Genomic DNA, 26,311 nt, shown 5'->3' with positions numbered 1-26,311 from the left:
AAAACAAATAAAACAAAAAAAGGCTTTCTATGGCCCACTGAGTGAGAGATGACGCACACAGGAGTCAGGAGTGGCACACAAGCCCAGAGGCCAATATTTATCTCCCACTGATTGATGTAGTGATTTTTTCAGGTAGATTTTGGAACCCAAATCAAGCTAAAAAAAAATAATAGGCTTTCTATGGCCCACAATTGGAGAGAGAGAGAGAGATGGCACACCCAGGAATCAAGACTGGCACACAAGCCCAGAGGCCAATATTTATCTCCCACTTTTTTTTTTTTGTTCCAGGGAAAATTTATAAACCCAATAAAAAAAATAATAAATAGGCTTTCTATGGCCCACTATCTGAGAGACAGAGAGAGATGGCACGCTTAGGACTGGCACACAAGCCCAAAGGCCAATATTAATCTCCCTTTTTTTTTTAAGGGAGAATTTATAAAACCAAAAAAAAATAAATAAATAGGCTTTCTATGGCCCACTATTTGTGAGAGAGATGGCACGCTCAGGACTGGCACACAAGCCCAGAGGCCAATATTAATCTCCCACTTTTTTTTTTTTTTCCAGGGAAAATTTATAAACCCAATAAAAAAATAAATAAATAAATAGGCTTTCTATGGCCCACTATCTGAGAGAGAGAGATTGCACGCTTAGGACTGGCACACAAGCCCAAAGGCCAATATTAATCTCCCACTGATTGATTTATTGATTTTTTCAGGTAGAATTTAGAACCCAAATAAAGCAAAAAAAAAAAAAATGGGCTTTCTATGGCCCACTGAGTGAGTGATGATGCACACAGGAGTCAGGAGTGGCACACAAGCCCTGAGGCCAATATTTTTCTCCCACTGATTGATGTAGTGATTTTTTCAGGTAGATTTTAGAACCAAAATCAAGCAAAAAAATAAATAGGCTTTCTATGGCCCACTGAGTGAGTGATGATGCACACAGGAGTCAAGAGTGGCACACAAGCCCTGAGGCCAATATTTTTCTCCCACTGATTGATGTAGTGATTTTTTCAGGTAGATTTTATAACCCAAATCAAGCAAAAAAATAAATAGCGAAAGTATAAGAAAAAAGCGCACTTACCCCAGGTGTGGTGGTCACAATTTATTCGGACATATAAAACAACAACGGCAGGGAGGAAAGTGAATGAGAACGGACTACGGCCGTTTCGTGCTGTGCAGCACTTCAACGGGTCCTTGATAGCGGAAGGGAAAGAGGAATGTTCTTATATTTCCACAGGTACTACTACTCCTCCCCCTTCCCTCCGCTATGCCTCAGGTGATCAAATCACCTGTGTTTGAAACATAATTGTGCAAAGACAACAATACATTTGTTAAAAACATAATCAAACACTAAGCAAAAGACTGGAGACAATATATTAGATACATAAACAGTGAAAAAACTGATTATGAAATTTACAAAAAGACGGACATGTCCATTCTCTCATTCAAACTTAATGGACCTAGAGCGCCTGCGCGAAGTATCCACCTTCCTTCTCTTTGTAATAGGAGGCGATTCCAATCACCTCCCTGTTGCGGCGAGGCTACTCTTTCGATTCCTGCAAATCGCAAAGTGCTTACATCGCTATTATGGTAAGTCTTTACATGATTGATAAATTTCGGGACCCCTTTCCCTGTTCTAACAGAATTAAAGTGTTCTCTGATCCTAATGAACAAGGGCCGAATAGTCTTACCGATATAGAAAAAGCCGCAAGGGCAAAAGATGATATACACAATATGTGTGGATCTACAAGTTATAAAGTCACGTACCACATGCTGAATGGAGCCGATTTTGATACTATTTCCTGTAAGATGATACGTGCAGAAATTGCATTGTCCGCACCTAAAGTTACCTTTAGGTGCATGCCCACCTAACCACGTCTCTCGCTTGGATACAAATCTATTGTGTACCAACATGTCTCTCACATTTTTGCTGCGACGGCATGCAAACAAGGGTCCTCTGTCAACCATGTCTTTCAAATCGTTGTCCTGTCTTAGAATCTGCCAATTCTTTCTAACTGCAGATCTAATGGCCGAATCCATGGGCCCATATTTAAAACAAAAAACAAATTTCTTTTCTCCTTTTTTGTTTTTCCTACCCAAGGAATCGCTCAGGTCCACATTTATTGCTCTATTGAGCGCTCCATCCAAAATAGGTTGCGGGTAACCCCGCTTTACAAACCTACTATACATTTCATTAGACTGCTGCTCGAACCCTCCTGTTTCACTGTTTACCCTTTTTACCCGTAAAAACTGGCTAAAGGGTAATGCCTGTTTTGTGTAGAAAGGATGGGCACTATTAAAGTGTAATAAGGAGTTAGACGCAGACGGTTTGCGGTGGATCTCAGTGTGAATGGTACCCTCGAAAATCCTCAATTTAACGTCCAGAAATACCAATTCATCCCCTCCAAATTGGGAAGTGAACTTCATGTCCATCGTGTTGGACCCCCCCAGGTACTCCACAAAATCTGTGAAGGAATCCTGGGGGCCGTCCCACACCAGGAACATGTCGTCCACATACCTCGCATAGAATTTAATATGCTGGAGAAAGGGATTTCTGGAAGAATAAATATATTCTTCTTCAAACTTTGCCAAAAATAAATTGGCTAGGGTACATGCGACGGGGGTACCCATAGCGGTACCCTCCGTCTGCCTGTACCAGTCATTATCGAATTGAAATGCATTATGTTCCAATATAAAAGATAACCCATCGCAAATAAACGAAATAGTCTTAGCGTCAGTAGGTGTGCTCTCTAGTATCTCCTTTATGGTGTCTACACCTAATTTCTGGGGAATTCTGGTATATAAGCTTTCAATATCTATTGAAGCAAGACAGAAATTATCCTGCCATATAAAACCTTTTAGGTTCCTCAAAAAATCCCCAGTATCTTTAACAAAAGAAGGAACATCCAACAGGAGAGGACGTAGCAGCCAGTCCAAATAGGAAGACAAAGGTTCAGTTAGAGAACCCACCCCCGATACGATCGGACGACCTGGGGGTGTTTCTAGAGATTTGTGTATTTTAGGTATGTGGTACCAATGTGCTTTCCTTGGGTAGTCTGGTAAAAGTTTGGATGCTTGTTTTTCTGACAGGACTCTCATTTCAACATGACGTCTCAGCAAAGAACGAAGGCCATTTTTAAAATTGATGGTTGGATCCCCCTTTAACCTCACATACGTCTTCTTATCTGATAACTGCCTCAGAGCTTCGTTTTTATAATATTCACTGGACAGGAGGACAATATTGCCTCCTTTATCAGCGGCCCGTACAATAGTATCAGACCACCCCTGTATCTCCTTCAAAGCTCGCAATTCCTCAGATGCCAAATTATTAGGGAATTTTTTATACAATATGGCCTCGATGTCTTTTAGAACTTGGGCCTCAAAAATATCGATAACATTACCGGGAGAGACCGGGGGCATATACAGGTCCTTCTCAAAAAATTAGCATATAGTGTTAAATTTCATTATTTACCATAATGTAATGATTACAATTAAACTTTCATATATTATAGATTCATTATCCACCAACTGAAATTTGTCAGGTCTTTTATTGTTTTAATACTGATGATTTTGGCATACAACTCCTGATAACCCAAAAAACCTGTCTCAATAAATTAGCATATCAAGAAAAGGTTCTCTAAACGACCTATTACCCTAATCTTCTGAATCAACTAATTAACTCTAAACACATGCAAAAGATACCTGAGGCTTTTATAAACTCCCTGCCTGGTTCATTACTCAAAACCCCCATCATGGGTAAGACTAGCGACCTGACAGATGTCAAGAAGGCCATCATTGACACCCTCAAGCAAGAGGGTAAGACCCAGAAAGAAATTTCTCAACAAATAGGCTGCTCCCAGAGTGCTGTATCAAGGCACCTCAATGGTAAGTCTGTTGGAAGGAAACAATGTGGCAGAAAACGCTGTACAACGAGAAGAGGTGACCGGACCCTGAGGAAGATTGTGGAGAAGGACCGATTCCAGACCTTGGGGAACCTGAGGAAGCAGTGGACTGAGTCTGGTGTGGAAACATCCAGAGCCACCGTGCACAGGCGTGTGCAGGAAATGGGCTACAGGTGCCGCATTCCCCAGGTAAAGCCACTTTTGAGCTACAGAGAAGCAGCACTGGACTGTTGCTAAGTGGTCCCAAGTACTTTTTTCTGATGAAAGCAAATTTTGCATGTCATTCGGAAATCAAGGTGCCAGAGTCTGGAGGAAGACTGGGGAGAAGGAAATGCCAAAATGCCTGAAGTCCAGTGTCAAGTACCCACAGTCAGTGATGGTGTGGGGTGCCATGTCAGCTGCTGGTGTTGGTCCACTGTGTTTCATCAAGGGCAGGGTCAATGCAGCTAGCTATCAGGAGATTTTGGAGCACTTCATGCTTCCATCGGCTGAAATGCTTTATGGAGATGAAGATTTCATTTTTCAGCACGACCTGGCACCTGCTCACAGTGCCAAAACCACTGGTAAATGGTTTACTGACCATGGTATTACTGTGCTCAATTGGCCTGCCAACTCTCCTGACCTGAACCCCATAGAGAATCTGTGGGATATTGTGAAGAGAAAGTTGAGAGACGCAAGACCCAACACTCTGGATGAGCTTAAGGCCGCTATTGAAGCATCCTGGGCCTCCATAACATCTCAGCAGTGTCACAGGCTGATTGCCTCCATGCCACGCCGCATTGAAGCAGTCATTTCTGCCAAAGGATTCCCGACCAAGTATTGAGTGCATAACTGAACATTATTATTTGTTGGTTTTTTTGTTTGTTATTAAAAAACACTTTTATTTGATTGGATGGGTGAAATATGCTAATTTATTGAGACAGGTTTTTTGGGTTATCAGGAGTTGTATGCCAAAATCATCAGTATTAAAACAATAAAAGACCTGACAAATTTCAGTTGGTGGATAATGAATCTATAATATATGAAAGTTTAATTGTAATCATTACATTATGGTAAATAATGAAATTTAACACTATATGCTAATTTTTTGAGAAGGACCTGTAGGTGGATTTTACTCCTCCAGTAAATGGTAAAACCGGAATATGCGCACTGTTACTCACGATGGGGGCAGGATCAGAGAGACTAAGAAGCAAACATGCATCTTCCCTAATATCTCCTATGGGGTCCTGTGTAATCCTAAAACCCAGGGGACCAACTTGGCACGGTGTTTCTCCAGGAAATACCTCTGGTAAAATAGATTTAGACGTGGCTGATCTATTGGTGGGTAAAAAAGATTTATACAAATGCATCTTTCTCACTGCCTTGTACAGGTCGATCTTAAAGTCCACAATATTGAAATCTTCTGGCAAGCAATAATTCAGTCCTTTGGTTAATGCCGAGAAATGTGAGTCTTTTAGGACGCGATCTGTCAAATTAATAACCGTGGTAGAGTGTTCGTCTTTTATATTGGTCTCCAAGTTACTTGTTTTCTTTTTCGGAGATTTCTGTCCACCATTTCGCCTACCCCCACGGCGGTTTTAGGATCACACAGGACCCCATAGGAGATATTAGGGAAGATGCATGTTTGCTTCTTAGTCTCTCTGATCCTGCCCCCATCGTGAGTAACAGGCGCATATTCCGTTTTTACCATTTACTGGAGGAGTAAAATCCACCTATATGCCCCCGGTCTCTCCCGGTAATGTTATCGATATTTTTGAGGCCCAAGTTCTAAAAGACATCGAGGCCATATTGTATAAAAAATTCCCTAATAATTTGGCATCTGAGGAATTGCGAGCTTTGAAGGAGATACAGGGGTGGTCTGATACTATTGTACGGGCCGCTGATAAAGGAGGCAATATTGTCCTCCTGTCCAGTGAATATTATGAAAACGAAGCTCTGAGGCAGTTATCAGATAAGAAGACGTATGTGAGGTTAAAGGGGGATCCAACCATCAATTTTAAAAATGGCCTTCGTTCTTTGCTGAGACGTCATGTTGAAATGAGAGTCCTGTCAGAAAAACAAGCATCCAAACTTTTACCAGACTACCCAAGGAAAGCACATTGGTACCACATACCTAAAATACACAAATCTCTAGAAACACCCCCAGGTCGTCCGATCGTATCGGGGGTGGGTTCTCTAACTGAACCTTTGTCTTCCTATTTGGACTGGCTGCTACGTCCTCTCCTGTTGGATGTTCCTTCTTTTGTTAAAGATACTGGGGATTTTTTGAGGAACCTAAAAGGTTTTATATGGCAGGATAATTTCTGTCTTGCTTCAATAGATATTGAAAGCTTATATACCAGAATTCCCCAGAAATTAGGTGTAGACACCATAAAGGAGATACTAGAGAGCACACCTACTGACGCTAAGACTATTTCGTTTATTTGCGATGGGTTATCTTTTATATTGGAACATAATGCATTTCAATTCGATAATGACTGGTACAGGCAGACGGAGGGTACCGCTATGGGTACCCCCGTCGCATGTACCCTAGCCAATTTATTTTTGGCAAAGTTTGAAGAAGAATATATTTATTCTTCCAGAAATCCCTTTCTCCAGCATATTAAATTCTATGCGAGGTATGTGGACGACATGTTCCTGGTGTGGGACGGCCCCCAGGATTCTTTCACAGATTTTGTGGAGTACCTTGGGGGGGTCCAACACGATGAACATGAAGTTCACTTCTCAATTTGGAGGGGATGAATTGGTATTTCTGGACGCTAAATTGAGGATTTTCGAGGGTACCATTCACACTGAGATCCACCGCAAACCGTCTGCGTCTAACTCCTTATTACACTTTAATAGTGCCCATCCTTTCTACACAAAACAGGCATTACCCTTTAGCCAGTTTTTACGGGTAAAAAGGGTAAACAGTGAAACAGGAGGGTTCGAGCAGCAGTCTAATGAGATGTATAGTAGGTTTGTAAAGCGGGGTTACCCGCAACCTATTTTGGATAGAGCGCTCAATAGAGCAATAAATGTGGACCTGAGCGATTCCTTGGGTAGGAAAAACAAAAAAGGAGAAAAGAAATTTGTTTTTTGTTTTAAATATGGGCCCATGGATTCGGCCATTAGATCTGCAGTTAGAAAGAATTGGCAGATTCTAAGACAGGACAACGATTTGAAAGACATGGTTGACAGAGGACCCTTGTTTGCATGCCGTTGCAGCAAAAATGTGAGAGACATGTTGGTACACAATAGATTTGTATCCAAGCGAGAGACGTGGTTAGGTGGGCATGCACCTAAAGGTAACTTTAGGTGCGGACAATGCAATTTCTGCACGTATCATCTTACAGGAAATAGTATCAAAATCGGCTCCATTCAGCATGTGGTACATGACTTTATAACTTGTAGATCCACACATATTGTGTATATCATCTTTTGCCCTTGCGGCTTTTTCTATATCGGTAAGACTATTCGGCCCTTGTTCATCAGGATCAGAGAACACTTTAATTCTGTTAGAACAGGGAAAGGGGTCCCGAAATTTATCAATCATGTAAAGACTTACCATAATAGCGATGTAAGCACTTTGCGATTTGCAGGAATCGAAAGAGTAGCCTCGCCGCAACAGGGAGGTGATTGGAATCGCCTCCTATTACAAAGAGAAGGAAGGTGGATACTTCGCGCAGGCGCTCTAGGTCCATTAGGTTTGAATGAGAGAATGGACATGTCCGTCTTTTTGTAAATTTCATAATCAGTTTTTTCACTGTTTATGTATCTAATATATTGTCTCCAGTCTTTTGCTTAGTGTTTGATTATGTTTTTAACAAATGTATTGTTGTCTTTGCACAATTATGTTTCGAACACAGGTGATCTGATCACCTGAGGCATAGCGGAGGGAAGGGGGAGGAGTAGTAGTACCTGTGGAAATATAAGAACATTCCTCTTTCCCTTCCGCTATCAAGGACCCGTTGAAGTGCTGCACAGCACGAAACGGCCGTAGTCCGTTCTCATTCACTTTCCTCCCTGCCGTTGTTGTTTTATATGTCCAAATAAATTGTGACCACCACACCTGGGGTAAGTGCGCTTTTTTCTTATACTTTTGCAAGATTTGGATTGTTTTTTTCCCTTGGAGCTGCACCCCCATCGGTTATAGAGAGGAACGCTTCTAGCTGGTATCCTATGCTGTTCGCATGTACTGGGTTGAAGATTTTAGGGTCAGGCTTATAGCAGCAGTGCGGTGACATTTGTTTCTTTTTTTGGACTGTTTTAAAAAAATAAATAGGCTTTCTATGGCCCACTGAGTGAGAGATGACACAGACAGGGATGGCACTCTAGCAGAAATGTCAATCTTAATCTCCCACAAAAAAAAAAAAAAAAAAACAGGGAGTGTCCTTCAATTACTATCTCCCTGCAGTAATCTCAGCCAGGTATGGCAGGCAGCAATAAGGAGTGGACTGATGCACAAATTAAATAAAAAGTGTGTACAAACCAAAAAGATAGCTGTGCAGAAAGGAAGGAACAAGAGGATTTGTGCTTTGAAAAAAGCAGTTGGTTTGCACAGCGGCGTACACACAGCAATGCAGCTATCAGGGAGCCTTCTAGGGCAGCCCAATGAGCTACAGCGCTGAGGGGGAAAAAAAAAAATGTAGCTTCCACTGTCCCTGCACACCGAAGGTGGTGTTGGGCAGTGGAAATCGCTACAGCACAAGCGGTTTGGTGGTTAATGGACCCTGCCTAACGCTATCCCTGCTTCTGACGAAGCGGCAGCAACCTCTCCCTAAGCTCAGATCAGCAGCAGTAACATGGCGGTCGGCGGGAACTCCCCTTTATAGCCCCTGTGACGCCGCAGACAGCAAGCCAATCACTGCAATGCCCTTCTCTAAGATGGTGGGGACCAGGACCTATGTCATCACGCTGCCCACACTCTGCGTTTACCTTCATTGGCTGAGAAATGGCGCTTTTCGCGTCATTGAAACGCGACTTTGGCGCGAAAGTCGCGTACCGCATGGCCGACCCCGCACAGGGGTCGGATCGGGTTTCATGAAACCCGACTTTGCCAAAAGTCGGCGACTTTTGAAAATGAACGACCCGTTTCGCTCAACCCTAATCGTCAGCGCTAACCATCTTAGTAGCTATTTCGAAACTGTGCAGAAGGGAGCAAAGGTCCTTAATCTGTGCCCACTCCGTAAACGGGATATCCGTACTGTGTTGGCCCAGGCTATATGACATGACATACTGCGTCATGGCTCGTTGCTGCTTCCACAGTCGTTGCAATATGTGCAGAGTGGAATTTCACTCTGTCGGCACATTGCAAATCATACAGTTAACTGGTAGGCCGAAAGACCTCTGTAGCAATGCAAGTGGATGACCTGCGGGGTGTGATAGTTGGAAGTGACCACCCAGAGACCATTCTGTCTCCAGCAGCATATCCAGGCCCAGATTGTGGTGGAGAAATTGATGCACCACAAGGTTAAAGATGTGAGCCTTGCAAGGCACATGTGTGAGGTTGCCCAGTGTACGGCTGCCATCAGGTTTGTACATGGCCTTCCCTGGCTCAAGTTTCAATGGACACAGCAATGGTTTTAACTCGAATGGGATTGCTGTCCACAACTCTTGAGTAGAGATGAACAAATATTTCAATGCTCGGTTTGGATTATGATCTCCGAATTTGCAATATTTGCTGATTTATTCATCCAATATTCAACGACCATAGCCAAACGCCATTCAAATCAATGGGAGCCAAAAACAAACACATGCACAACACCTTCAAATTGGCCTAAAAGCTGCCAAATCTCATCAAATAAGGGACAGACACGAGGAAAGTGGCCTCAATTCACAGTAAAATGGTAACATGGCATGGCGGCAATCAGCCATGCATGAGGTATCGGGGTCTGCACCAGCATTTACAGCTTTGAATTGAACATCAAAGTAAGAAAAGGTGAGTGATGGATTGGTGTAGTCCTGCTGTGCTTGAAGCCCTGATCCCACATGCAACACCTTTACCTGCTTTCATGCTCAGCCTTACTCAGGTGGCACAAATATCAGTTTTGTAGACTACTATTGTCAGAAAAACCTAAGGATAGTAACACGGGTAGTTGACTCCAAGGATGTGGAGGCTTGACGGTCTCAGAGGCGTACCGTTTCAGGCAACACGCCAGAAGGAGACTAAACCAGGACTCTCCACATTTCCAAAAAATATTGGCAGACACCACCAAAGTGGCAACAATTTCAAAAGAGTATAATAGGGATCGACATCTCTTCCACTACAGCCAACCTATTCCATGGACACCCAACTAGGCCTGAAACCAAAGACATGGCATCAATTTCACCACAGTAGAAACATAATAATGGAGAACAATATCTCTTTCACTACAGCTAACCCAGCAGATGGAGAGACCCAATCAGGACTCTCTACATTTAAAAATTATTGGCAGACACCACCAAAGTGGCATCAATTTCTCAAGAGTAGAAATAGTATAATAGGGATAGACATCTCTTCCACTACAGCCAACCCATTACATAGAATCCAACCAGGATTCTTCACATTTCAAAAAATTAGGGCATAGTATCATAAGAACCAACACATCTTCCACTACAGCCTACCAAGCAAATGTAGACCCAATCAGTAGTCTTCAAATTTCAAAAAATGAGGACCTGATACCACTGAAGTGGCATCAATTTCCAGATAGTATAATAGGGATTGACATGTTTTCCACTACAGCCATCCCAGCAGATTGAGATCAATCATGACTTTTCACATTTCCACAAATTTGTGTTAAGATATGCAAAAGCAGGCACAGAAGCCACATTAAAGATATCACGGAGTGCAATTACGCAAGATTAATGCAGCCCATTAAAAAATGCAACATTGCCTAGTCTGTACAGTCTGCGATTGGGGTGCAAAAGTACTTGGAGATCCATGACTTGTTCATCTTGATGAAAGTTAGGTGGTCGACTTCACTTTTCCATCCATAATGTTTTCCATAGATCTTTGTTGCGGAAGTATGTGGTGCCCGTTGTTCCCTCTGTTGATCCTCCGGCCCCGGTGTTGATTGAAGGGGAGTTGGAGTATGTGGTTGAGAAGATTTTGGATTCTCGTTTTTCGAGGCGGAAGCTTCAGTATCTGGCCAAATGGAAGGGTTATGGCCAGGAGGATAATTCTTGGGTTGTTGCCTCCGATGTTCATGCTGACGATTTGGTTCGTGCCTTTCATTTGGCTCGTCCTGATCGGCCTGGGGGCTCTGGTGAGAGTTCGGTGACCCCTCCTCAAGGGGGGGTACTGTTGTGAATTCTGCTCTTGTGCTCCCTCCGGTGGTTATGAGTGGTAGTGCTGCGGTAGTTGGATCGCAGCATTTATCAGGTGTTTCTATTTTTTGCAATTTGGGCTGGGCTATTTAGTCCTGATTTATCCTTTAGTCAGTGCCAGTTGTCCATTGTTTTTGGAGGATTCACATCCATTCCTGGTCTCTTCTGTTCTGCTGTTCATTTCTACAAAGATAAGTTCTGGCTTTGTTTTCGCTGTCCACCTGCTCTGGACCTTATAGTTCTGTGCATTTTCATGTTTGGTCTAGTCCAGCTTTGTCTGTGAAGGATTTTTTCAGCCTAGCTGTGTCTCTGGAGATGCAGATATACCCTCCATGTCTTTAGTCAGATGTGGTGATTTGTATTTTCTGTGGTGGATATTTTCTAGTGTTTTAATACTGACCGCATAGTACTCTGTCCTATTCTTTCTTTTTAGCTAGTATGGCCTCCTATGCTAAATCCTGATTTCATGTCTGCGTATGTTATTTCCCTCTCCTCTCACAGTCAAGATTTTCTCTGAGGCAAGATAGGTTTCCTGTTTCTGTCTTTAGGGGAAGTTAGTTCTTAGGCTGTGTCGAGGGGTCTAGGGAGTGTTAGGTACCCCCACGGCTACTTCTAGTTGCGTTGCTAAGTTCAGGGTTTGCGGTCAGTACAGGTACCACCTTCTCCAGAGTACGTCTCATGCTGCTCCTAGGCCACCAGATCATAACAGTTTACTTGTCTAAGTGTCTGTGGTGAAAAGCACCCTGGCAGATATACAGTAGGTTTAGTCAAGGAATGGGTGATGTTGTCTGCAACATGCTGGTGTAGCGCAGAAACAGCTTTCTTAGAAAAGTAATGGAGACAGGGCATATGGTACTGGGGGACTGCAAAGGCCATCATCTTTCGGAAACCATCTGTATCTACTAGGCGGAATGGTAGCATTTCCTTGGCCAACAGATTGAAGATGGTGGAATTCAACCTCTTAGCTTTGTAATGTGTAGGAGGAAACAATATTTTATGTCGCCACAACTGTGGGACCATGGGCTGGCTGCAGTGCTGAGCGAGGATGGAGTACGATGAACCAGACAAATTGGTGGACCATGAGGGAGGTACAGGTGGAGATGTTATGGTGGATTGAGAAAATTGTGGTGTGCTCCCTCTCCGAGATCGGTCAAAAACAGCAGGCATGTCCACTTCCGTTACAGCTGACGGCGGGCTCTCAGTCAGTGTGACTGGAGCTGGCAAAGAATAAGAGGTTCTGCGATCGTAGACCTGTGTAACAATATTTGACATGGTAACAGAGAAGGATAGCAGATAAGCAGAAGATGCAATTGATAAAGTGGCTGATGGTTGTTGAGTTCCACTGGAAAACATTTTAGCGCAGCGGGATTCTCACAGTAGCGCATGTTGATTGCTCATGTGAAGGTTCATACATGCATTAGTCAAATTTTTGCTCTTTTTCCCTCTACTCAGCTTTTATTTGCAAAGTTGGCAGATTACGCGAGTTGGCTCATCCTTCCTGATGTCAAAAAAGGCCCAGGCTAGGCAACCTTTGCCAGCTGCAGACCGGCAAACACTGCTGGTCACAGTCACAGTTGTGGCTGAGGATGCACTGCTCATTGTGGCTACATCGCTGCGTGTCTGCGATGTATAGCCCAATGTAACCTCTTTTTTTCCTCAGATGACCTACTCAGCTGTGTGCCTCTGTGTTCACATCAACTGGAATCTATCACCCCATCATCATCATCATCATCTGTGTTATGACATTTCACAGTCTGAGAGTCACTCTCCTCCTCTTCCTGCCCTGCCAGCACAGTACAGTCCGTGTGAGCCTCAGATATCTGAGTCTCTTCAGACTTACCCATCTTTGGTTCCTTACAGTCAGTTGTATGGTTGGAGAGTTATGACGCGGAGGGGGGGGGGGAAGCAAGGGTAATTTGGGTGCCACCTCTGTGGACTGTACTGGGTGTGATGTTGAGGTGGAGGAAGAGGAGCAGAGGCCAATTTATGATGCTCTTGCCATTCACTCGAGCACATGCTCTTTTGGGGCCTCATCCACAAAGCAAACTACTGTGCAGCTGCCAAAGAAAGGTAGAGGAGTAGCCTGTCCAGTAACAGAAGTTGTCAGTTGTCTTCATATAGGATGTGACATTGTTGGTTCACTAGTGCTTTTCACAAACATCACCACCTACCCCACATACACCTTGGACACCAAGCCTAATCCCATTTCCACCCCAACCTCACTTTTTCCCAGTCTTGTTGCTCAGATAGTGTAGTAAGAGCACAGTGTTAGCAAAAAAATGAGATTTTGAACTCTGCACCAGCTATGCAAACAGCTGAATTTCACCGGCAGTACATGGCAAGGTAAAATAGGGCATGCTGAATCGCTTTAGTCACAGAAGAAAGAATTGTTTGAATGTAGATAAGGCATTTATGACAAAGAAGATATGCTCCAAACAACTTTAAAACTAGATCTCCCCTACTGTATGACATTAGTAAATGAAAAATTTGGGGGGCCTGTGGAAGAGGCCTGTATAACATTGACTAGATGCTACAAACAATTTTAAAGTGAGATGTCCCCTACTGAATGACATTAGTAACACAAGAAATATATTTGGGCCTGTGAATGAGGCCTGTATAACATTGACTGACTAGATGCTACAAAGAATTTCAGAGTGAGATGGGCCCTACTCTACAAAGTTAGTAACTGAACACATTTTTTTAGTGTGGGAGATGCAAGTATAACCTAGAAGATATGCTCCAAACAATTTAAAAACAAAATTTTGGATTCTTATGTGCAAAAGCTCTGTACACACAACAATTTCATCACCACAAAATTACAGCATGGGATACGCCAGTCTGTATCACATTTAGCAACAGAAAAATAATATTTTTTTTTAAAATATGCATGAGCTATGCAGACTGTGGAATTTCACTGCCACTAAATAACAAGGTAAGATACGACATGGTGAATCACAGTATCAACTGCCCAGCAGTACTGAGATAGGAAGGATTCTCTCTCTGCACTGTTGAATCGCATGTCTCATTAAGTGAGAGGTTGAGGGCGCAGGTGGAGGACCTAGCTAAGGTGGAGGAGCCAGAAGCAGTGGAGGAAGTGATAGATACAGAGGTGTATCCCTCAAGCCTTGTGGATTCCAAGACTTGTGGAGTAGCATTTTGACTGCCTGCCCCCACAGTCACCACTAGGGTTGAGCGACCTTGACCTTTTTAGAGTCGAGCCGTGTTTCGCGAAACCCGACTATCTTAAAAGTCGAGTCGAGTGGAATCGGCCGATTATCGCGAAAAGTCGGGGATCGACTGAAGCACGAAACCCAATGCAAGTCAATGGGGGAGCATAGTCGGCAGTGAGTGGAGGCCAGGAAAACACCTACACTGCCCATTTTAATGGCAAAAACATCCATTCTTGTTACAGAAGCTTGTCAATCGTAATTTAGCTTATAATAATTGGAAGGCATTTGACATTGGGGGTCATTTGGCTAAAGTTGTGGGGGGTAGGGCTGGTTCAAGTAATTAGTGGGCCCAGTAAATCTGGACCACGTCACGGCAGTGGAGCAGGGAGAGGTAAGTATTTCAACTTTGCAAGTGCTGTGATCCTGAGCAAGCAGGGGGGGCCCAATCGTTGGCATTGGCACTGGCACAGGGCCCCTCAAAGTACAGCGGTGTGTTTGCACAGCGGGGGCGCCTCCCACCGGCAGCAACACTTTTGCGTACTATGAGGGGCCCTGTGCCAGTGACGTCGCCAGCAACGAGTATTCCTCCCCCCACCTGATGAAGGAACCTGCACCTTCATCTGCACCTTCCTCTTTGTCCCCGTGTAAGGTGGTATGGTATGCGGGAAGGGGGACCTGACTTTCAGCAGGGTCACAATCTTGCAGTGTAGCGTGCACGGGGAATGTTGCGTTATGGGTCAATGTACCAGCAGACTCATCTATCACTGGCTGGGCAATGGGCAGGATGAGGAGGAAACACAGATATAGGCCCAAAGAATAAAGTGGGCTAAATGCAGTTCAAAATTGGTAACAGGACTAACCAGGGGGCATTGTTTTGTTCAGTGGAGGACAACTGGAATGAGAGGCTGACACAGAGAGTAGGCCCAAATCTGTAAGTAGTCTAAATGCAGTTCAAAATTGGCAAGAGTAGTAAACAGGCGGCACAGCTTTGTTCACTGTAGGAGAACAGCAAGGAGCGGCAGACACAGATAGAAGGCCCCAACCCAACTAGTAGGCCCACTGCAGTTTTAAAATTCCGATAGGCTGAAAACCAGATAATTGTAGGTCATTTTTTGTAAAGAGGACAGCTGTATTGAGTGTCGCAGCCAGACACTACAAGTAGGCCTTAAACCACAAAGTTGGCTCGACGCTGGTTTAAAAAAGGTTACATGGGTACACGTTCTGCATTGTTGTGCTCAGTGGAGGACAATTGGAAGGAGGGACCGCAGAAAGACTTTGTAGGCGTAAAATTACAAAATAGGCTCTATGCAGCTTCAATTATGTGGCAACCTGGAGAACACCTTGGAGTGGAAGACACTGTCTCTACAACCCAGACCCAACTTGTAGGCCGAATGCAGTGTTGTTTTCAACAACTACTAAACAAGAGCTTTAAGATTGAAGCAATGGAGAGGAAACCAGGAGAACACCTTGGAGCGGAAGACACCGTCTCTACACCCCATACACAATTTGTAGGCCTAATGCAGTGTAGTTTTCAACAACTACTAAACGATAGTAGGAAGATCGAAGCAATGGAGAGGAAACCTGGGGACCACCTTGGAGTGGAACACACCGTCTCTCTACACCCCATACCCAATTTGTAGGCCTAATGAAGTGTAGTTTTCAACAACTACTAAACGAGAGTAGGAAGATCGAAGCAACGTGGACGAAACCTGGGGAACACCTTGGAGTGTAACACACCGTCTCTCTACACCCCAAACCTAATTTGTAGGCCTAATGCAGTGTAGTTTTCAACAACTACTAAACGAGAGTCGGAAGACCCAAGCAATGGAGAGTAAACCTGGGGAACACCTTGGAGTGTAACACACCGTCTCTCTACACCCCATACCCAATTTGTAGGCCTAATGCAGTGTAGTTTTCAACAACTACTAAACGAGAGTAGGAAGTTCGAAGCAATGTGGACGAAACCTGGGGAACACCTTGGAGTGTAACACACCGTCTCTCTACACCCCAAACCTAATTTGTAGGCCTAATGCAGTGTAGTTTTCAACAACTACTAAACGAGAGTCGGAAGACCCAAGCAATGGAGAGGAAACCTGGGGAACACCTTGGAGTGTAACACACCGTCTCTCTACACCCCGTCTCTCTACACCCCATACCCAATTTGTAGGCCTAATGCAGTGTAGTTTTCAACAACTACTAAACGAGAGTAGGAAGATCGAAGCAATGTGGACGAAACCTGGGGAACACCTTGGAGTGTAACACACCGTCTCTCTACACCCCCTACCCAATTTGTAGGCCTAATGCAGTGTAGTTTTCAACAACTACTAAACGAGAGTCGGAAGACCCAAGCAATGGAGAGTAAACCTGGGGAACACCTTGGAGTGTAACACACCGTCTCTCTACACCCCATACCCAATTTGTAGGCCTAATGCAGTGTAGTTTTCAACAACTACTAAACGAGAGTAGGAAGTTCGAAGCAATGGAGAGGAAACCTGGGGACCACCTTGGAGTGGAACACACCGTCTCTCTACACCCCATACCCAATTTGTAGGCCTAATGAAGTGTAGTTTTCAACAACTACTAAACGAGAGTAGGAAGATCGAAGCAACGTGGACGAAACCTGGGGAACACCTTGGAGTGTAACACACCGTCTCTCTACACCCCAAACCTAATTTGTAGGCCTAATGCAGTGTAGTTTTCAACAACTACTAAACGAGAGTAGGAAGATCGAAGCAACGTGGACGAAACCTGGGGAACACCTTGGAGTGTAACACACCGTCTCTCTACACCCCAAACCTAATTTGTAGGCCTAATGCAGTGTAGTTTTCAACAACTACTAAACGAGAGTCGGAAGACCCAAGCAATGGAGAGTAAACCTGGGGAACACCTTGGAGTGTAACACACCGTCTCTCTACACCCCATACCCAATTTGTAGGCCTAATGCAGTGTAGTTTTCAACAACTACTAAACGAGAGTAGGAAGTTCGAAGCAATGTGGACGAAACCTGGGGAACACCTTGGAGTGTAACACACCGTCTCTCTACACCCCAAACCTAATTTGTAGGCCTAATGCAGTGTAGTTTTCAACAACTACTAAACGAGAGTCGGAAGACCCAAGCAATGGAGAGGAAACCTGGGGAACACCTTGGAGTGTAACACACCGTCTCTCTACACCCCGTCTCTCTACACCCCATACCCAATTTGTAGGCCTAATGCAGTGTAGTTTTCAACAACTACTAAACGAGAGTAGGAAGATCGAAGCAATGTGGACGAAACCTGGGGAACACCTTGGAGTGTAACACACCGTCTCTCTACACCCCCTACCCAATTTGTAGGCCTAATGCAGTGTAGTTTTCAACAACTACTAAACGAGAGTCGGAAGATCGAAGCAATGGAGAGGAAACCTGGGGCACACCTTGGAGCAGCAGACACCGTTAGTAGGCCCTACCAAAGTAGTAGCCCCAATGCAGTTTTCAAATTCCTAGAGGCTGAAAACAAGACTATTGATGCTCTGCTTTTTTCAAAGGAGGACAGCTGTATTGAGTGGCGCAGACAGACACAGGTAGTAGGCCTTAAACCAAAAATGTGGCTCACTGCAGTTTAAAAAAGGTTACAGGGGTACACAGGCAGCATTGCTCTGGTCAGTGGAGGACAATTTCAATAGTGGACCGCAGACAGACTTTGTACGCCTACTATTAAAAAAAGGATGCTCTATGCAATTAAAAATAGGTTCCAGGGGTCCACGGGCAGCAGTGGTGTGGTCAGTGGACGAGTATTGGAATGAGGGACCGCAGACAGGCGTAGTAGACCTAACATAACAAAATTAGGTTGTAGGCACTTTAAAATTGGTTCCAGGGGTACACGTGCAGCAGTGGTGTGGTCAGCGGAGGACAATTTGAATTAAGGACTGCAGACAGACTTTGTAGGCTGCCCCCTGTGGACCATGCATCCAACACATTAACCCAGTGCACCGTAATGGACACGTAACTTTTTGTGGACATGCCTACTGGTCCATGCGTCTCTTGTCAGGTGCACCTTTCTACTGTTTGATTGCCTGAGTGCTATGACAATGCAGACTTTTTCATGCCGGTGCAGGGCTGGGATGGCTTTTCTCGCAAAAGAAATGTCGACTGGGTAGCTTTAACCATGGTACAGCGTAGTTCATCTGGGCTTTCTAAATATAAAACAAAGAAAAAAAAGGAGGCTCCATGCACTTTCAGCTGGGTTCCAGGGGTACACGGCCAGCATTGGTCTGGTCAGTGGAGAACTATTGGAAGGAGGGACCGCAGACAGGCTTCGAAGGCCTAACATAATAAATTAGGGCTGTAGGCACTTTAACATTGGTTCCAGGGGAACACGGGCAGCAGTAGACAGGTCAGTGGAGGCCTAGTGGAAGGAGGGACCGCAGACAGGCTTCGAAGGCCTAACATAATAAATTTGGGCTGTAGGCACTTTAACATTGGTTCCAGGGGTACACGGGCAGCAGTAGACTGGTCAGTGGAGGCCTAGTGGAAGGAGGGACCGCAGACAGGCTTCGAAGGCCTAACATAATAAAATTGGGCTGTAGGCACTTTGAATTCTCTTGCAGGGGAACACAGGCAGTGGGCACCATTGGTGTTGTCAGCGGCGGCCGATTGTAATGAGTGTCTGCCAGTTAGTAGTCCCAAAAAATCAATACATTTTAATGTCTCGCATTACAACAAAAAGAAAAACCAAAAGGGTGCAATCATTAGGTACAGGGTTGGGCTCCTCTGCGTAGTTTCAGACCTAGTAATTTGGCACAAAGTATTTACTTGGGTAAATATAGGACACTGCCCCTGACTATGTTAAGTACCATCATACATGTCAACACAATGGTATTGTCAGTGGCAGGAATTTAAGGATGTCAGCGCATAGACTAAACATTGGTGGAACTGTGAGAGATAATTGTGCATGTGGTAGAGCAATGTTTGAGCTGGGGGTGGGTGAACTCTCTTGTGGCCGGCGGTACATGCCCAGGGCCCCTCATGTTACAACAGTGTGTCTGACGTTGGGTGTGCACCACCACTGCCAGAGACACTTTATTGTACTATGAGGGACCCAGTGGCAGTGCCGTAGACCAAAAGCGGGCACACCCACCTCTTCAGACAAACAGCACTCTCACGGGTGCTTGCGCCAAGTGGCGCTACCACGGCCCCGTGTGGGGAGTTTGGCCATTTAGGGAGGTGTAAACATGTCGTATGCTGGACAATCAGCTGCTGCAAATTACGAGATTGGTAAAGTCATTCAGAGTAGTCCACAGGCAATACCTTTTCATAGGAAAGCTAGGTGTCGGCCGGGCAAGGTGGGGCTAAAGAATTCGAAATCCAGTTGTGGTTCATTTTAATGAAGGTTAGATAATCAACATTTTGGGTGGCCAGACGAGTCCTTTTTTTGGTTAATATTGAACCTGCAGCACTGAATACTCTTTCTGATAGGACACTAGCTGCCGGGCAAGCAAGCTCCTGCAATGCATATTCTGCCAATTCTGGCCAGGTGTCTAATTTGGATGCCCAGTAATCAAATGGGAATGACGGTTGAGGTAGAACATCGATAAGGGATGAAAAATAGTTAGTAACCATACTGGACAAATGTTGTCTCCTGTCACTTTGAATTGATGCAGCAGTACCTGTCCTGTCTGCGGTCATAGCAAAATCACTCCACAACCTGGTCAGAAAACCCCTCTGTCCAACGCCACTTCGGATTTTTGCGCCTCTAACACTTCTGTTCTGCTGCCCCCTGCTGCTCGTGTGAGAATGATCACGGGCGCTGTGTGCTGGGAATGCCTGAAGCAAACGGTCAACAAGAGTTGATTGTTTGGTTGTTAATATTAGTTCCAAGTTGTCATGTGGCATAATATTTTGCAATTTGCCTTTATAGCGAGGATCAAGGAGGCAGGCCAACCAGTAATCGTCATCGTTCATCATTTTAGTAATGCGTGTGTCCCTTTTGAGGATAAGTAAGGCATAATCCGCCATGTGGGCCAAAGTTCCAGTTGTCAAATCTGCGGTTGTGCTTGATTGAGGGGCAGTTTCAGGCAAATCTACGTCACTTGTGTCCCTCAAAAAACCAGAACCCGGCCTTGCCATGCCACCAATTTCCAGTGGCCCCGGAAAAGCTTCCTCATTAAAAATATACTCATCCCCATCATCCTCCTCGTCCTCCTCCTCTTCGCCCGCTACCTCGTCCTGTACACTGCCCTGACCAGACAATGGCTGACTGTCATCAAGGCTTTCCTCTTCCTCTGCTGCAGACGCCTGATTTTTTATGTGCATCAAACTTTGCATCAGCAGACGCATTAGGGGGATGCTCATGCTTATTATGGCGCTGTCTGCACTAACCAGCCGTGTGCATTCCTCAAAACACTGAAGGACTTGACACATGTCTTGTATCTTCGACCACTGCACACCTGACAACTCCATGTCTGCCATCCTACTGCCTGCCCGTGTATGTGTATCCTCCCACAAAAACATAACAGCCTGCCTCTGTTCGCACAGTCTCTGAAGCATGTGCAGTGTTGAGTTCCACCTTGTTGCAATGTCTATGATTAGGCGATGCTGGGGAAGGTTCAAAGACCGCTGATAGGTCTGCATACGACTGGAGTGTACGGGCGAACGGCAGATATGTGAGCAAAGTCCGCGCACTTTGAGGAGCAGGTCGGATAACCCCGGATAAGTTTTCAGGAAGCACTGCACCACCAGGTTTAAGGTGTGAGCCAGGCAAGGAATATGTTTCAGTTGGGAAAGGGAGATGGCAGCCATGAAATTCCTTCCGTTATCACTCACTACCTTGCATGCCTCAAGATCTACTGTGCCCAGCCACGACTGCGTTTCTTTCTGCAAGAACTTGGACAGAACTTCCTCGGTGTGTCTGTTGTCACCTAAACACTTCATAGCCAATACAGCCTGCTGACGCTTGCCAGTAGCTGCCCCATAATGGGACAACTGGTGTGCAACAGTGGCAGCTGCGGATGGAGTGGTTGGGCGACTGCGATCTGTGGACTAGCTCTCGCTTCTGCAGGAGGACGAGGAGGAGGAGGAGGGGGTGCGAACGCCTACAGCCAACTGTTTCCTAGACCGTGGGCTAGGCAAAACTGTCCCGAAATTGATGTCCCCTGTGGACCCTGCATCCACCACATTCACCCAGTGTGCCGTGATGGACACGTAAAGTCCCTGGCCATGCCTACTGATCCATGCATCTGTTGTCAGGTGCACCTTTGTACTCACAGATTGCCTGAGTGCATGGACGATGCGCTCTTTAACATGCTGGTGGAGGGTTGGGATGGCTTTTCTCGAAAAGAAGTGTCGACTGGGTAGCTCGTAGCGTGGTACAGCGTAGTCCATCAGGGCTTTGAAAGCTTCACTTTCAACTAACCGGTAGGGCATCATCTCTAACGAGATTAGTCTAGCTATGTGGGCATTCAAACCCTGTGTACGCGGATGCGAGGATAAGTACTTCCTTTTTCTAACCAGAGTCTCATGTAGGGTGAGCTGGACTGGAGAGCTGGAGATCGTGGAACTAGCGGGTGTGCCGGTGGACATGGCAGACTGAGAGATGGTTGGAGATGGTATTGTTTCCGCCTGTGCCCTAGATGCAGTGTTTCCTACTACAAAACTGGTGATTCCCTGACCCTGACTGCTTTGGCCTGGCAAAGAAAGCTGCACAGATACTGCAGGTGGTGCGGAAAATGGTGGCCTTACAGTGATGGCAGGGATGTAGCGTTGGTGACTAGCTTCATTGGCCGAGGGTGCTACAACCTTAAGGGACGTTTGGTAGTTAGTCCAGGCTTGCAAATGCATGGTGGTTAAATGTCTATGCATGCAACTTGTATTGAGACTTTTCAGATTCTGACCTCTGCTTAAGGTAGTTGAACATTTTTGACAGATGACTTTGTGCGGATCAATTGGATGTTGTTTAAAAAAAATGCCAGACTGCACTCTTTCGAGCCTCGGATCCCTTTTCAGGCATTGCAGACTGAGCTTTAACCGGATGGCCACGCTGTCCTCCAACAGGTTTTGGCTTTGCCACGCGTTTTGTCCCATCTACGGACCGGCAGATGGAACCTGTTGCGATGTTGATGCCTGCTGCGGCCCCTCCTCCTCCGCTTCAGAACTACTGCCGCCTGCACCCTGTTCCCCAATGGCTGCCAATCGGGGTCAACAACTGTGTCATCTATAACCTCCTCTTCTAGCTCGTGCGCAACTTCGTCTGTGTCACCGTGTAAGTCAGTGGTAGAGTGTTCGTGACGGGGCAACATAGTCTCATCAGGGTCTGATTCTGGATCAGTACCCTGCGAGGGCAATGTTGTGGTCTGAGTCAAAGGACCAGCATAGTAGTCTGGCTGTGGCTGTGCATCTGTGCACTCCATGTCAGATTCAACTTGTAATGGGCATGGCCTGTTAACTGCTTCACTTTCTAAGCCAGGGACGGTATGTGTAAAGAGCTCCATGGAGTAACCCGTTGTATCGCCTGCTGCATCCTTCTCTGTTGTTGTTTTTGCTGAAGAGGACAAGGAAGCGACTTGTCCCTGACCGTGAACATCCACTAACGACGCGCTGCTTTTACATTTACCAGTTTCAAAAGAGGAGGCAAAAGAGCTAGAGGCTGAGTCAGCAAGGTAAGCCAAGACTTGCTGTTGCTGCTCCGGCTTTAAAAGCGGTTTTCCTACTCCCAGAAAAGGGAGCGTTCGAGGCCTTCTGTAGCCAGACGACGAACCTGGCTCCACAGCTCCAGACTTAGGTGCAATATTTTTTTTACCACGACCACCTGATGCTCCACTACCACTACCATCATTACCAGCTGACAATGAACGCCCACGGCCACGACCTCTTCCACCAGACTTCCTCATTGTTTTAAAAACGTAACCAAAGTAACGGTATTTGTTGCTGTCAAACAACTTACACGGTGAGCTATAACTTCAGTATGATTTAGATATCCCTTTACAGGTGGGTGAGACCGCAAGGAAAATCAGGCACAATGTTACACACTCTGTTTTCTGTGGCACCAAATGAGAGAGATGCCACACACGCAGGACTGTCACTTAAGCAGAAAAGTCAATATTGATCTCCCACTTTTTTTTTTTTTTTCAGGGAGACTTTAGAAACCAAATTTAAAAAAAATGATTTTTTCAGGAAGAATTTAGAAACCAAATTAAAAAAAATGATTTTTTTCAGGGAGAATTTAGAAACCCAATAAAAAAAAAAAATAGGCTTTCTATGGCCCACTATTTGAGAGAGAGAGATGGCACACCCTGGAGTCAAGACTGGCACACAAGCAGAAAGGCCAATATTAATCTCCCACTGATTTTTTTTATTTTTTCAGGGAGAATTTAGAAACCCAATTAAAAAAAAATAAAAAAATAGGCTTTCTATGGCCCACTATTTGAGAGGGAGAGATGGCACACCCAGCAGTCAAGACTGGCACACCAGCAGAAAGGGCAATATTAATCTTCCACTGATTTTTTTTAATTTTTTCAGGGAGAATTTAGAAACCAAAAAAAAAAAAAATTAATAGGCTTTCTATGGCCCCCTATTTGAGAGAGAGAGATGGCACACCCAGGAGTCAGGAGTGGCACACAAGCAGAAAGGGCAATATTAATCTCCCACTGATTTTTTTTTTATTTTTTCAGGGAGAATTTAGAAACCAAAAAAAAAAAAAATTAATAGGCTTTCTATGGCCCACTATTTGAGAGAGAGATGGCACACTCAGGACTGGAACGAAGCCCAAAGGCCAATATTAATCTCCAACTGTTTTTTTTTTTTCAGGGAGAATTTATAAACCCCACCAAAAAAAAACAGAAAAATAAAAAGGCTTTCTATGGCCCACTATGTGAGAGAGATGGCACACACAGGGATGGCACTCTAGCAGAAATGCCAATCTTAATCTCCCACAAAAAAAAAAAAACATGGACTGTTCTACAATTACTATCTCCCTGCAGTAATCTCAGCCACGTATGGCAGGCAGCAATAAGGAGTGGACTGATGCACAAATTAAATCAAAAGTGTGGACAAACAAACAAGATAACTGTGCAGAAAGGAAGGAACAACAGGATTTGTGCTTTGAAAAAAGCAGTTGGTTTGCACAGCGGCGTACACACAGCAATGCAGCTATCAGGGAGCCTTATAAGGCAGCCTAATAAGCTACAGCGCTGAGGAAAAAAAAATGTAGCTTCCACTGTCCCTGCAAACAAAATGTGGTGTTGGACAGTGGATATCGCTACAGCACAAGCGGTTTGGTGGTTAATGGACCCTGCCTAACGCTTTCCCTGCTTCTGACGAAGCGGCAGCAACCTCTCCCTAGGCTCAGATCAGCAGCAGTAAGATGGCGGTCGGCGGGAACGCCTCTTTATAGCCCCTGTGACGCCGCAGACAGCAAGCCAATCACTGCAATGCCCTGCTCTAAGATGGTGGGGACCAGGACCTATGTCATCACGTGCCCACACTCTGCGTCCACCTTCATTGGCTGAGAAATGGCGCTTTTCGCGTCATTGAAATGCGACTTTGGCGCAAAAGTCGCGTACCGCATGGCCGACCCCACACAGGGGTCGGGTCGGGTTTCATGAAACCCGACTTTGCCAAAAGTCAGCGACTTTTAAAAATGAACGATCCGTTTCGCTCAACCCTAGTCACCACATGTAACACCCCTGCCCATGTTTGCTCGTCCATATGTATTGGGTGAAATGAACCCTGGCACAACCTTGCTTTTTCCACACTTATGTTGTATGTACCCTTCCCCTCTTTTAACTTTTCACAACCTTAGGCCCAGGCCTGTCAGTCACCGGTCACTAAAAGAACAATCAGTATTTATTTTCTTAGATAGTATGCCTGAACAACACTCTTAGACCTAATGATTTAGATTAGCAAATGGGTCTCCTGATTCCTGACAGCAACACAGTTTTAGCCCAAATTAATTGGATTATTAAATGGGGTATCCTGACTGCAACACAGTTTTAGCACAATCGATTTGGATCAGCAAATAGGGCCTCCTGACTGAACCCCAATTTTAGGCCTAGCAAGTTTGATTAGCAAATAAAACCTCCTGATTATTGACTGTAGCACAGATTTAGCCCAAATGATATGGGGCCTTCTGACTGCAACACAATTTTAGCACAAACAATTTGGATTAGCAAATAGAGCCTCCTAGCTGAACCCCAATATTAAGCCTAACAATTTTGATTATCAAATGGTGCCTCCTGATTATTGACTGCAGCACAGTTTCAGCCCAAATGATTTGTATTAACTGTCTCCTGACTGCAGCATAATTTCTGCACAATCTAGTTAGATGCTGGATCGATTTCACACAGGACAGGATCCTATCCAACTAAATGACAAGTTCACTTGCAGCAGCAGGAGTGGACTCTCTGTGGTGTTACACTGAGAAAATGGTGCTAACAAAACAAGTTGTCTATTTCTTATATGGAGAGGGACATGTGACTTTGGCAGCCAATCAGAGAAGCAAAAGTGTCATGACATTGTGGATAATTTCTGCGCCCTGATTGGTTGTCGGAATGTACACACTTTAAGTTAAAAAGAAAAAAAGGAACAAAAAAATACTCAGCTGCTCTTCTGACCTAAACACATTCCCTCCCCTCATAAAATATACCCCCATGCTCATCGTACAGCACCACTATCCTAGACAAAGTAAAAACAAAAGCATTAGTGGAAGTGCGATCATTTACCTATCTTTGACCAAATTTTGTTAACTTTGAGGATAAATTCTCTGTAAACAGAACACAAATCCAAATATGCCACATTTGGGATTGACGAGCATTTTCTGAACAATTTGGCTTATCTCTACTAGAGATACCTTAGAATAAAAGTGCACAATATGAAATACCAAAATAATTAGGATCAAATAAAGGAAGAACAATATACAGTTATATATATAATACTAGATGGCAGCCCGATTCTAAAGAATCGGGAGTCTAGAATCCA

The 26,311-nt window shown here is 44.8% G+C and overlaps 1 protein-coding gene across 3 annotated transcripts in view; it reads right to left on the bottom strand.

The window, feature by feature from the left end:
- Nucleotides 1-26,311, bottom strand: part of BANK1 (B cell scaffold protein with ankyrin repeats 1) — a 1,115,425-nt gene that overhangs the window by 849,713 nt on the left and 239,401 nt on the right. The window lies entirely within an intron of this gene.

This window comes from Ranitomeya imitator, chromosome 1 (assembly GCF_032444005.1).
Source record: "Ranitomeya imitator isolate aRanImi1 chromosome 1, aRanImi1.pri, whole genome shotgun sequence".
NCBI classification, from domain to species: Eukaryota; Metazoa; Chordata; class Amphibia; order Anura; family Dendrobatidae; genus Ranitomeya; species Ranitomeya imitator.
This window is presented reverse-complemented; position numbering and strand designations above follow the sequence as displayed.